The sequence below is a fragment of the Cavia porcellus genome, unplaced genomic scaffold (genome assembly GCF_034190915.1).
Source record: "Cavia porcellus strain 051 isolate PalLab524CR breed Dunkin Hartley unplaced genomic scaffold, mCavPor4.1 scaffold_24, whole genome shotgun sequence".
Lineage (NCBI taxonomy): Eukaryota > Metazoa > Chordata > Mammalia > Rodentia > Caviidae > Cavia > Cavia porcellus.
In genome coordinates, this window is record NW_026947507.1 from 11,532,769 (window position 1) to 11,547,425 (window position 14,657).

The window sequence follows — 14,657 nt, forward strand, 5'->3', positions numbered from 1 at the left end:
TATTCCTGTGTTCACTGGTTTAATATATTAACTGTTTCAGGGAAGGATGTCAAGATGTCAGAATAAGAATTTCCAACATCCATTCATTTACAGAACTATCAGGTGAAAAACTTTGCAAACACAAAATTACCTTGCCAAGGGCTAAGGAATCCAAGTGAGAGGTTAAAGCACTTGGTTGGAGCTTAGAAATTAGATGGGCTGAAGATCATAAGAAGAATAACTTCACATTAGCAGCATCACCTTGTTCCCAAGTCTAGGCAGCTCAGCATGGAGATGTCCTTTGCGTTAAGGGAGGAGAGGGATGTATATACACCCCACTGCCAAAAAAACGCAGGAGCAGGATTATCCTAGTAAATTCTAGCACCAAGCCAGCCATTGTAACCTGAAAACTCAGTCTCCAGGCTCACTACTGTGTATGTACCAACTTCTGTGGTCTCTAGGTCAGACCACAGAACCTTGGAGCTCCAGGCTCTTAAATGGCCCCCTAACATGTGTACTTCATGTTTAGGTTGGACTTTATGACTCCTGACTCCAGATTCAGCCTATTACAACATCAGATTAGCCCTCAAGAACCCGGACTCTAGACAGTCCCTGTTGACTCAGCTGTTGGGCCTGCCTCAGTGGAACAAAATATCAAGATGAGTTATGTAGACTAAGGACAAGATCCACTCTCATAAAGCAAAATGTTATGTTGTATTAGTCATATTTCCCTTCTCAGGGTATAATATTGGATACCTATAATATAAAGGAAAAGAGTTTTAATTTGGCCCATGGATTCAGAGAATTCAGTCCATTGTCAGCTAACCCTGAGGCAGAAATAGCATGAAGGAAGCATGTGATCAAGCAAAACTATTTAATGCATGAAAGATAGAAAATAAAACAGTACCAGAACCATGTCAGAGAAAGAGGGGTGAGGGATCAGCCCTAGAGCCCAAGATTATGCCTCCATAACTCACAGAGACATACCCAAAAGTGTGCTCCACCAATGCCATAGTCAGATCCCAAAGCCAATCAAGCTGACATTTCACCCTAACTTCCCTAAAGGTGATCCCTGTAAAGGCAAGCTCATAGTCCAACCCACTATCAATTTTAGGACTCAATTTTAGCTTCAAGCTAGTCTTCACTCACATAGGATACTGGAAGCCCCAGTGAATCAAGGCTGCTAGCATACATGTATGAACATAGTCACCATGTCTGCCTTGGTGGTTCTTGGGGCCAGGCCAAATTGCCTCAGGATTCTAGTTCCAAGCCTTCTCCCAGTCCCCACGAACTGGCCCACCCAGAATCTTTGGATGAACTGATCAGTGACTTCCCTGATGGGAAAGTGCTTAACTTTTCAAATGTTCAGACACCAGCACAACACCGTAAGGACTGACAATCAGGGAAAAATAACATCAGCAGGAGAAGAAAATAAAACACCAATAAATAATTGTCACTAAACAAACTGAGGTCCACAAGCTGCCTACACAAGAATTCAAAATGATTGTCTTATAATAGCTTAACGAGCTACAAGTGAATACAGACAAACAATCAAAGAAAATCAGGAAGACAATACAAACAAAATAGGCAGTTCAACAAGGATAAAATCAGCAAGTCAGAGGCAGTTCATTTGAAATTATTCAGAGGAACAAAAGAAAAGGAAAGAAGAGTGAAGAAAATCCTAATAGACCTTTAAGAGCCTATCAAGAAAATCAATTAGCTTTCTGAGAGTCCCAGAAGGAGCAGTGAAAGAGAAAGGGCTAAAAGCTTACTTAGAGAAATAATAACAGAGAACTTCTTAAATTTGATTCCTAAATGTGAAGAGGGAAATGAATATACAGATTCATGAAACCCAAAGAAACTCAAATGTGTCAAATATTAAAATATTCTCGTGAAGACACATTACTATCAAATTTTCAAAAGTCAGAGACAAAAATTAATTTGAAAGTATGAGACAAGTAACTTATCACATACAAGGGACTCTTCCTGAGAATTTCAGTGGAAGTCGTAGCAGAAATCTTGCAACTTAGGAAAGAGTCACATGACATATTGAGAGTACACATGGTCCCAAAGTTTCATCTTTCAATTTTACAATGGTACAAAATTGATACATATTCAGTAGAAACCATGCCTCAAATATAGAATTCTAGTCTTTCCACAAGTTCGCAGTGATACATCCTTGGAATGCTGGACAGCAGCAGTGAGCTTCAACTCCCAGTGATCATGAAGGAAAGCAATCAACACTCTACAGTATACTGTGTTGTTATGCAATGATGTATATCAGTTTAAATTCATTTTTCCTTATGATATTTTGAGCTTATAATGGACCTATTGTGATATAATCCCATTTTAAAATGAAGAGTATCTGTACTGAAAGAAAAAACTGTCAACCAAGAATACTATACCTAGTAAGGTTGCCTTTCAGAGAGGAAGGAGCAGTAAAGACTTTTCCAGATAAACAAGAACTGTGGGAGCTTGACACCACTAGGCCTGTCTTGCAAAATGTGATAAAGGAAGTTCATAAATTGAAACAAAGAGTTCACTAAGAGAATGAAAACATATCTTTAAAAAACTCAGTGAACTAGTCAATTTCAGAATTATTTGCTACTAAATTGGTTGCAAAAATAATTATATGATAAAATTAAAAGACAAGACTTAAAGTATTATAGCTATAATAGTTTGTCATGAATATGTAACATATGAAAGATATAAATATGGCATGAATAAAATAAAATGTGGAGGAAGAAGCTAAAATGTAGAGAACTGTATGTAATAGAAATTAAATTGTTATCATCTTATAATATAATATAATTTTTATTTATAATCTTTACATCAAAATGGATGTGGAAATGCATGAACATTCCTAATCAGAAAAAATGTATTTTGACTTAGGGTCACGCAATTTATACACAAGTTTCCATTTTTTAAAAACGTTCATAACATTCTCATTTATTTGAGACTTAAATCCATCTAATTATTTTTCTCTATCACAGCTTGGAGACATGCCTAAATGAGCGGTGGGTAGGGATAACTTCTCTTGAAGGTGTATTTTAACAATGATGCCTGCATCCTTCTACACCCGGCCCCAAAATTCATGTAATGCTGAAATTTTAGAGTTTTAACGGGCTTGGTTTGCATTAAAGTCCTCTCCACCCAATTCAGAAAATGTGATGTGTAAGAGCTGATAAATCATAGGTTACAGACAAAATCTGGCTCAGTGGTTGTTTTAATATTCATTATCACACATCCATTGACTCATGTGTTGTCTATGCCTGCTTCTTCCTTATAACTGCAAAACAAAGCAGGTACAACAAAGAATGGCCTACAAATGCCAACACGATTTACTAAGTGGTCTTTTACAGATAAAGTTGGCTAAAACTTGCTGTACAGCACTTGTGGTGTGGCATTTAGACATCCCTGTTTAATGCCTCAGGCTGCCTGAGAAACACTTTAATTCTCCAGGCAGCCTCCTCCTGCTCAGGAAGCTCTGTTTTATTTTTTTATATTTTAAGGAAACATTTCCCCCTATACTGAAATATGCCTCCTTGCAACTTACAACTTTCAGTCTTAGATTTACCCACTAGATATGCAAAAATAGTTACTCCCTTTTGTGTTTTTAAAAAATATTTAAATGTTGTAATCACCCACTAAATCTCTTTTGTTTTCATTCATCATAATTACAGTATATCATTCTAACTAATAAATCAGATTTGTATAGAGCTGACTCATAAATATTTGATGTGTGTTACTGGAACGTAGATCTATATTGTTTAGAAATGTAAGGTAATGTTGCTAATAAAATATTTTTTATTACTATAAAGTAGCATATGTAATATTCATGCTTTGCTGCCTTTTAGATTCAAGATATTAACTGGCACACCACCAATCAACAAAACATAACCCTCTACTCTGTGCAGTGCAAAAGAACTTGAATTTAGATCTCATCTACTGGCCGGCTTAACATGGAAAATAGACGATTGAAACAAAAAGCACTATGTTTTCACTTGCAGTAAAAACTTAAATGTTTTCTCCCTAGAGATAAAAGATTTAACCTACTGAAAAATATTTCTAGTTTAGTTTGAATTTTTCTTACAATGAGACAGAGTTATATTCTACCAATTCAATAAAAACTAAAAATTCCTTTGTGGGTACAGGAGAACCAAATCAATATATTAAAAAGAGGCAACAGGGTGAAAATAATTCTAAAATGTTCCCCTAAATTTCTCACTGTAATCCAGAGGACTGGGTATACAATCAAGTATCAGGTCTGGCATGATCATACTACATGATAGAAGCAATCTTGCAGATGTAATTATTACTTGGTTAACTCTGAGCTAATCAAAATCTAAATTGTCTATGTGTGCCTAGTCTAATCAAGTAGAACTCCAACATTCAAAGTGCAAGAGACTGAACAACAGTGAACTTCTCCAGCGCTGGCCCTGAGATGGACACGGTTATGTGACAAGGACCTAAAAGAGAGCTCTGTCCAAGACCCAGAAAGAAAATGGGGACTGAATCTTTGCAATGAACTGAATGAGGCTGAATGAGGAGGATTCTTCCCCAGAAATACTTCCTTCCCCTCAACATTCTCCAGCCTCAAGTTCCCTTCTTCGACTGGGCCACCCAAATGCGTGGTGTAGCCAGTCGCATTTTGCTCAGTCACCGTCTCCTCAGAGCTACCATCCTCAGAATCACATCTATAAATGTGCTCCACCCCAACCCTCTCTGCCTTTCTTTTACCCTACTTCATTTTTTAACTTTTTTTTGTCTTTTTCGTTTTTATCGGTACCAGGGATCGAACTCACAACTGCCTGCTTGCAAGGCAGGCGCTTATGCCGCTGAGCTAAATCCCCAGCCCCTCCTACTTCATTTTTTTCACAGCATATATGAATACCTAGGATTATTACCTATTTTTAAATTTCTATGTTATCTCCTCTGATTCATCTTCTTGAATATCTTGCTGTTAGTACTTGGGCTTTTTTGCTTTCTTTCCCTACAGCTCTAAATAGTATTTGGCAGGAATTTGTTGAATGGTAGATAATAAGTAAATAATTAAAATGAATAGGAAATTAAATATTTTAGAAAACAAACTGAGGACAGATCATCCACAGTTGTAAACCATCAATTCCCATATGTGGGTCACAACGATTCTTTAAGCTGTGATGAATAGCTTATCTTAGATGAACTGAATGATCATTAGAGTAACAATTAGATGATCATTAGAGTAACTGTCAAACTGGCTTTATTCTCTGTTGAACGTTCTTTTGCTGTAGTTGTTGTTCAAACTACTTATAGCAATTATTACTTTAGGGAATATTTTAAAATGGAAAAATAAAAATGAAATGTATTTATGGTATACAAATGCATGTGCAATGATTAAATCAAGCAGTTTAACAAATCTATCACCGCACAAATACAATTTTTTGGGAGAAAAGTATATGAAATTTATTTTCTCTGAAATTTTAAGAATACAGAACATTATTATTAACTACGATTATCAACTATACAATATTTGTCAGAATTATTTTTGTCTAACTGAGATTTTGTGCCCTTTGACAAACATCTCCCCGCTTCCCACTGAGTCTAAAGGGCGGTCCTGAAGCCTTGATCCATGGTGCAGGCCCTCCTAATTTTGAAATAGGCCTGTTCTCTGATTCTGAGAGTGTGAGCTTTGATCCTTGGTCCTCTGAGTCTATCCTGGTCTTTGGGTCTGTAACAGGGGGATCAGAACCTCAACTCTCAAGTATTGGCCAAGTGCCAATCTGCAGGGCAGGGCTGGGCCCTGGTTCATTGGAGCCTCAGGCAGCAAGAAATAGTTTGGACCCTGGCATTAGGGAATACAGGTTCTAATCTGGAAACTGGAACTGTAAGATGACCTGAGTTATGAGTTCTAGGTGGATCTGGAGGCTGGAACTGTGAAGAAAAGCTGAGATTTGGGGCTTTGAGCCTGGTGAGTGTCCTTTGGTGGGAGCAGATGTCTTTCTCAGGTTCTGTTCAATTGCACCAGTGTGAGACTCTGCAGTCACTGGCTTTCAGAAGCAGTATCATTTTGGGTAGTAGCTGAACAAAATTGGATACAGTATCAAATATTACTGGTTGTACCAACAATTAAAGAATAGAAGGCTGAAAAACTGGAAGCACAATCAGACTTCTATGATAATATAACCATATGAAAAAGTTAATTGCATGTGAATAGTTGAAACAGCTTAATGTATTATTTATTTATCAGTGTAAAACGTAAAATTGATACTGACTTGAGAAAGAAAGGAACTATAGCTTGAAAGTACAATATTGTAAGAAACAATCAGTTCCCTTCTGAGAACCCCTATGTCTGCATATTCATCACCATTCAGCTAAAACTTATGTTTTTAAGCTTTTTAAGTTTTTAAGATACAGTTATGTATCACCTAATGATAAAGTTTGAGAAATGTGTTAGGTGATTTTGTCATGAAGTGCACTTGCTCACACCTAAATAGTATAAGACATTCATACCTAGGCTAAGTGGTCTGTGTGTGCATGCGTGTGTGTGTGTGTGTGTGTGTGTGTGTGTGTGTGTGTGTGTGTGTGTGTATAGGTTACCGTTCTTAGAGATATGATGAACAAAACAACATGAGATTAAATCAGGCACAAAAGCAAGTGGTGCAATCAGCAGCTGTGATAAACATCAGATGTATGAGGCTGCTATCAGCATAATACGATAGAATGGCCTAACATACAATTTTACAGAAAGTTTTCTTTTGTTTTTATTTGTTTATTACGGTGCTGGGAATCAAATTTAGGGTCTCATGCATGCTTGGCAAATACTCTATCTTTGGGCTGTATACCTAATCCTGTTGCAGGAAGTTTCCTAAGTGAAGCCAAACAAAACCAAATCAAAAGGAAGACTCTTTGTACAGAGGATGTAAGAAAGCAGCATTTAATCTTTACACCAGTGGACTGTAGGATTTTCGAGCCAGTGGACTGTTGCAAAGATAATTCCTCCAAAGCGATCATCCTGAATCAGGAAGGAGTTTAGTTTGTATCAAATTAGAAGTGGGGGATACAAAGCAAATGACCAAATGTTATGTGATTGGTTACATACATTACATTACAAACAGGCTAGTCTTAAAATAATAGAAACACTCCAGGAATCAGGGAGGGGGCTCTTACAGAATGAGCACAATGAAGGGCATTACCATAATGTTCTGGAGAGAAGGCTTTTACTGAATGAGCACAAATCAGCCCAGTGTTCCTTAAGGTATAGACAATTACTCTGACTTAGTGTTCATCTGTAGCTGAGCTACAGACACTGTCAGGGTCAATCAAATTTAGCAGAAACAGCAGAACAATAACTTGGTCAGAGATTTCTAACAGATCATGAAATAGCTATATAAGTTTGCCATCTCATGAATGAGTTTCTATATTATAACTTTGCCCCAACAACCCAAGCACTTAAATAATATTAAAGAACTAGTAAATTCATAATCCAGTAAGAGAGCATTTGTTATTATGGTGTAGTAGTTTTATAGGACTGGCAGTTCTGCAGTGCTGTTAACAGGTGAGTAGTGCCTTGTGCTGTGACACTGTATAGCTATATCACAGCACAGCAGAGATTTTTTCATCTTTCCTTTCATAGTATTGGACCTCCACTGCACATATGATCTGTCATTAACCAAAGTATCGTTAAAGTGTTTAAAAGTAAACCTAACATTCTTGAAATGAACTGTTCTGAAAATAAACAATCATGCATAAATATTGTGATAATTTTCTTCCTAATAGGACTTGTATCGTCTGTGTCCCTTGTAGAAAAAAAGAAAAATCTATCACTGTATTTCATACAGAGATACACATTTCTGGGCAGCTTGTATTTTGATGGAATACAAATTGATTTGTATCAGGAAAGATAGAGATAAATATGCATGAGCCCTATCAAAAAGAAAGTAATGGGCAAAAAAATAAAATTATGGATAACAGAAAAACAAAAAAATGTATCTTCTAGGATAAAAAGAACAGGAATCAAAGTAGCTAAATATTTCAGCTAATTTAAAATCATATTAGACCTAAAAAACCTGAAGAAATAAACATTTGGTGACTTCCTAGATAAGAATCTGAGGAAAGAATGCAATCAGCCCATTGTTAGTGATTATAGATGCAAGATTTCTCAATAAAAAGTGGAATACTGATAGCCAGAAGAAAAATAAGGATCCGGTTTATAATAAGAATAATTGGCTGCAGCTGCCTCAGGGTGAGATCTCCTGAGGTCCACGCCATGTTGGAACTTAGGGTGCTGGGAAACCAAGCAACCAACTTGCCTCCCTGCTAAGCAATCATGAGCCTACCAGTGCATGGCTGAGAATCAAACATCCCACCTACTCCTAGCCCCTTAGCAAATGGGATCCAGAGATCTGAGCATCTCTTGGGAGGTTGACCGTATGTAATATAGCAAATAAGGGGGATTTCCTTCTACCATCTCTTTGAAGTCAAATATTTTTACCAATGTTTTGCTTTATTCTGATTAATGGTATTGCTCTATTCAGTATTCTGTTTTGACAAGTCCTATAATGTTCTGTATTTTGTTTTGTTTTACTATACCTGATTGAAAGAACAACTATTGTGAAGATAACAAGTTATACTATGGTACCTATTACTGTTATCCTGATAACCTGCTGTGAAGTTCTATACCAATTTCACTACACTGTCTCAATTGGCTTTGTTCTGTCTTGTTCTGTTGTATTTTACTAATTTCAAAATAATAAAAAATTTTAAAAAGCAATATTAAACCTGGTTTATTTAGAGAACAAAAAAAGAACTCTTTAATCTGGGTACTGATGAGGATGGAGCTAAAAAGCTGGACTGTTGTGTTAGAGCAAATCTGGACATTAAAATTTTTTACTGCAAATTAAAATTTTCTACTATGAAGAAAAATTGCATTTTCTTAAATGCTACAGCATTTAAAAGGCTAGTAGATACATGTACTACTAACCCATCATAGAGGATATTTATACAGCAGAACAAAGAAAAAAAAGCAAAGACTGAAGATAATCTCTAAAGAATAAGTTCCCTTTCCTCATTCAGCACCTGCCTGACAACAAGTAAGTTGCTTTGGCTTCAAGTGGTTCAAGACAAACCACTGAAGCCAAATAGCAGTACACTGGCTCTTGGCTTCCAAGGTTAATTGAACAACTGAACATGATAAACAGACATGTGACTGAATCTCAGGATCATCTGGAACATTAAACTCTTTCTAGTTCTTTTGCTTCGTGCTTTCTGCTCTCTTTCTGCTCATCAGCATCACTTCATCTCCAAGGAGTTGCTCCAGAGGCTTGTTTGTCATTGCATCATAAATCTCTTGACCTCAGACTTCTATCAAAGAACAAATATCTGTTTTCATCAGTTTCACCTGGGAATCCTCAAGTGAAGAACTCTGGTTTGACTTTGTTTTAGGGCTCTCAGTTTAAGCTGAACAAGTGGGAACGTCTAAGAATATGATAGCACCAAGCAAACTACATCTGTGCAGCACACATGTACATGTATTTGCTGAGAAAGTGAAAGAAGGAGAACACGGAGAAGGGATTCATCATAAGATAGTTCTAAAAAATAAGGGTGTGGTCTTCCCAGAGAAAAATTTACATACCAATTATGCATCTCATTACACTCTAGAAATACTGCAATCAGTATCTCTTTATTTTTTATTTTAAAGAGGGTAAAACTAAACAGAACAAAACAGAACAAAGCAGGCCAGAAAAAAACAATGTAAGTGGCACAGATTTCAAAGCAAGACAACAGGAGATCTACAGTGGCTTCCATAATCTCTTGTTTTCTTCTAAATAGTTTTCTACATCTTCACACCCAATGAATTCATACAAAACAAAATAGTATAAAACTGATCAGAACAGAGAAATGAAGACATTACAGGCCTTCAAAATCAGACAATATGAAAATTAACAATGGCTGCCATAATGTCTCTTGTTGTCTTCAAAATGGCTGTCAATACCTTCATATATGTTGAAATTAAACAATACAAAACAGACTAAAACCACTCTGAACAAAGAATAGAAGCATTACTGGGTTTCATAGCATGACAATATGGAATCGGCAATGGATATCTTAATGTCTCTTTTTCTTCAAAGTAGTTGTTCATTTCATCACCTATACTATAATCAAGTCTTATAAACTGTTTAGGAGAAGTTCTACACACATGTATAAGCCTCTACATGTACACCTATATCCTTTCTGTGTTAGAGGGAAAAACAAAACAAAACAGATTACCAGAAAGATAAGAAAGAAAAAAGACAAATAACAATAGCAAAGATCCCAAAACAATGATGATATAGGCCTTCAAAACAAGGTGGTAGGAACATAACTAAAGTTGTTTTTTTTACATAGAAATCTTCAAAAGAGTTCCTCAGATCACCAGACAAAAACAGGCAAAATTGTTCCAAACCTATGAATGCTAACTGTTTTGCTCCAAGAACTTATAGAATTTGTAGTACTGACATCTTAGCTAAACTGTGTGTTTATAGAAATTTAGATATTTTTTTCTTTTCCCTTACTTTTGCTTTTTTCCCCCTTCCCTGAGATATTATTTTTCCCCTTTGAGCAGATTCTTACTATTTCACTGTATTTATTGAGGATTTTGTATCTTATGTACTCTTACCATTTCTTACACTAGGGAGACTATATGGTGTTTACACATATGAGTTTGATTTATTGCACTTGGGAGTATGGTCTCAAGTTGCATCCATTTACTTATAAAAACCACAGTATGATCATTCTTTATATCTTGAGTAGTACTCCATTGTATAAAAGTACCACATCTTTTTCATTCATTCCTCAGTTGATGGGCATTTAGGTTGTTTCCAAGATCTGGCTATTACAAATTGTGTTGCTATAAACATGGGTGCACATATATCATTGTGGTATGAGTTTTTCAGTTCTGGGAATATGCCTAGAAGTGGAATAGCTGAAACAAAATGGGACTTCCAATCCCAGCATTTTAAGAAATCTTCAGACTGACCTCCACAATGGTTGCACCAGTCTACACTCCCAGTAACAGTACAGGAGAGTTCCTTTCTCTTCATAGCCTCTACAGCATTTGTTGTTGGTAGTTTTCTTGATCCTGGCCATTCTTTCTGGAGTGAGATGGAATCTCAGTGTGGTTTTAATTTGCATTTCTCTAATGACTAATGATGATGAACAATTTTTTAATATATTTATTTGCCATTTGTATTTCTTCATCTGAGAATTGTGTATTCATCTCAGATGCCAGGTTTTAGATTGGATTTTGAATTTTGGGGGTTTGATTTTTAAAAATTCTTTATATGTTTTAGACAGGAGTCCTTTGTCTGAGGGACGGTTCACTAAGATTTTTTTCCTAGTTTGTGGGTTTTCTTTTCACTATGCTGGAGATTTCTTTTGACGTGCAGAAACTTTTTAATAAGACGTGATCCCAGTTATTGATTTCTGGGGAGTGTTTCCTGTGCAGTTTGATTCCTGTTCATGAATTCTCTATCTACCACTATGTCTTCAAGGTTTTTACCCAATTTGTCTTCCAAAATAGTGTTTCTGTTTTAATATTCAGATCTTTGATCCATTTAGATTTTAATTTAGTACATAGTGATAGGCATGGGTCCAATTTTAGTTTTCAGCATATGGAGAGCCAGTTTTTCCAGCACCATTTATTAGAAAGACTGTCATTCTTCCAGGAACCTATTTGGCCCCTTTATCAAAGATAAGGTGGTTGAGCGTGTTTGTAGTTGTGGTTGTATCTTCTAATCTATTCCATTGATCTTCAGCTCTGTTTTTATTCCAGTACCATGTTGATTTTACTACAGTTGCTTTGTAGTATAACTTCAAGTCAGGGATTGTTAATGCCTCCTGCCTTGCACTTGCTGCTTAGAATTGTCTTTGCTATTCTAGGTTCCAGATGAATTTTAGGAGTGATTTCTCTAGATCTACGAGGTATGTTTATTGGGATTGCATTGAATCTATAGAACAGTTTTTGGGAGAATGGCTATTTCACAATATTTATTCTTCCTATCCATGAGCAAGGGATTTCTTTCCATTTTCTGAGATCCTCTTCTATTTCTTTTCTCAGGGTATTATAATTTTCCCTGTATAGCTCTTCCACTTCTTTCAGGATATTAATTCCTAAGTATTTCATTTTTTGGATGCTAGTGTGAGGGTGTAGCTTCCCTTATTTCTCTGTCAGTCATTTTGTTGTTAGTGTACAGGAAAGCCATTGATTTTTGAGTATTGATTTTGTATCCAGCTACATTGCTGAATTTATTTATTATATCTAGGAGACTTTCAATGAAGTTTTCTATGTAGAATATCATGTCATCTGCAAATAATGATAATTTAACTTCCTCTTTTCCTATCCTTACCCCTTTTATTTCTCACTCTTAATTGCTCTGGTTAGTATTTCCAGTACTATATTGAATAGGAGCAATGATAAAGGACATCTTTGTCTTGTGCCTGATTTTAAGGTAAAGGCCTTTAGTTTTGGGCCATGTAGTAGGATACTGGCTGTTGGTTTGTCATAGATGGCCTTTATCATATTGAGGTAAAGACTATCTATTCCAATTTTCTGTAAGACTCTTATCATGAATGAATATTGGACCTTATCATATGCTTTTTCTGCATCTATAGAAATGATCATGTGATTCTTACTTTTGGCTTTATTGATATGATGGATTATATTTATTGATTTACATATGTTGAACCATCCATCCATGAATGCCTGGATGAATCCCACTGGGTCACGGTGTATAATATTCTTGAAGATTTGCTGCATCCTATTTGCCAATATTTTATTGAGGATTTTTGCATCTGTGTTCATTAGGGAGAATGGCCTAAAAGTAGTGATAACAGACATCCTTGTCTTATTCCTGATTTTAAAGTAAAGGCTTTTAGTTTTTGGCTGTTTAATATGATGCTGGCTGTTGGCTTGTCATAGATGGCTTTTATCATATTCAGGTAAAGAGCATCTATTCCAAATTTCTGTAAGGTTCTTATCAGGAATGAGTGGTGGACCTTATCAAAGCTTTTTCTGCATCTATAGAAATGATCGTGTGATTCTTATTTTTGGCTCTATTAATATATGGATTACATTTATTGATTTGTATATATCGAACCACCTCTGCATTCTTGGGATAAACCCCAATGGTAGTGATGTATACTCTTCTTGATGACTTGCTGTATTGCTTACCAATATTTTATTGAGAATTTTTGCATCTATGTTTATTAGAGAGATTGGCCTGTAGTTCTCTTTTTCGTTTGGGTCTTTCTCTGGTTCAGGTTCTGGTATTAGAGTAATACTTGCTTCCAGGAATGAGTTAGGGAGAATTGCTTCCCTTTCAATTTCAGTGTAGAATTTGAGGAGCTTCCACATTAAGTCTTCTTTGAATTTCTTATAGAATTCCACAGTGAATCCATCTGGGCCTGGGCTTTTCTTTGTTTGTAAGGTTTTAATTACATTTTCAATTTCATGAATTGAAATTGTGTTATTCAGCAGTTTACCTTCTTGATCAGCTTTGGCAGTTCATTTGCTTCTAGAAACCTGCCCATTTCTTCTGTTATCAAGCCAATAAGCATAGAGGTTTTCAAAATAGGTGTTATCTTCTGTATTTCCACAAGATCTGCATTGATTTCAGCCTTTTCATCCCTTATTGCATGAATTTGAGTTTTTCTTTCCTTTTTAAAATAAGGTTGGCTAAGGGCTTATCAATTTTATTTATTCTTTCAAAGAATCAGGTGTCATGGTTTATGTCTGTGTCCCCCAGCCCTCATGAGTTTGAATTGTGCATTTGTTATTTGTTCATTGTCTAGTGCTTGGGTTGATTGTGTCAGTGCTCCACCCACATAGGGGTGGAGCCAGGATGTGATGTAATGGCAGGAAGAAGGTGTGTTTTTCTCTTTGCTGGTTCGAGTTTGCTGTGGGCGGCTGCCATGAACTGCAGCCCAGCCATGCCTGCCTGTCTTGGAGCCAACTGAGTGTGGACTGAAACCTCCAAAAACTGTAAGAAATAAATCTTTCCTTTCCCAACTTTGGGCTTCAGGTATTTTTGTCTCAGCGAGGAGCATAGAGTAACTAAGACACCAGGTTTTTGATTCATTGTATTGTTTTTTTTAAGTCTCTATTGCATTGGTTTCTGCTCTGTTCTTTATAATTTCCTCCCTTCTTTTGGCTTAGGCTTGAGTTGCTTTTCTTTTTCTAGATGTGTAGGGTATAGCATCAGGTTGTTTACTTGTGTTCATTCTGTTTTTCTGATGTGGAAATTCACCGCAATAAATTAGTATTCTTAACTGTGACACAGGTGAAAGAAATGGACACTTGCTAGTTGTCCGTGACAGTGGGTAGCACACCAGCACAATAGTTCCTAATACCTGCAGAGGTTTCCAGACTCTAAATTCATGGGTTCCAACCATGATAGTGGCTTTTGCTGATTCCCAGGTGGTTCTATGTGATTTCATCTTCTGCTGTCAGGTGAACCAAATGCTCTGGTATTGTACTTCTTTATTCCTTAGTCAGGGAAATTCATAGCCTATGACATACAAAGAACGTATTATCAGAAAGTCTACGTGTCACTGATGACTTCAATTCAAAAGTATTATTTCCTTTATTATTATGAGCTTCCACTGATTTACCTTTTAAAATTATATATCAAACAGACATAAATTATTAGAAAAAATAGTAC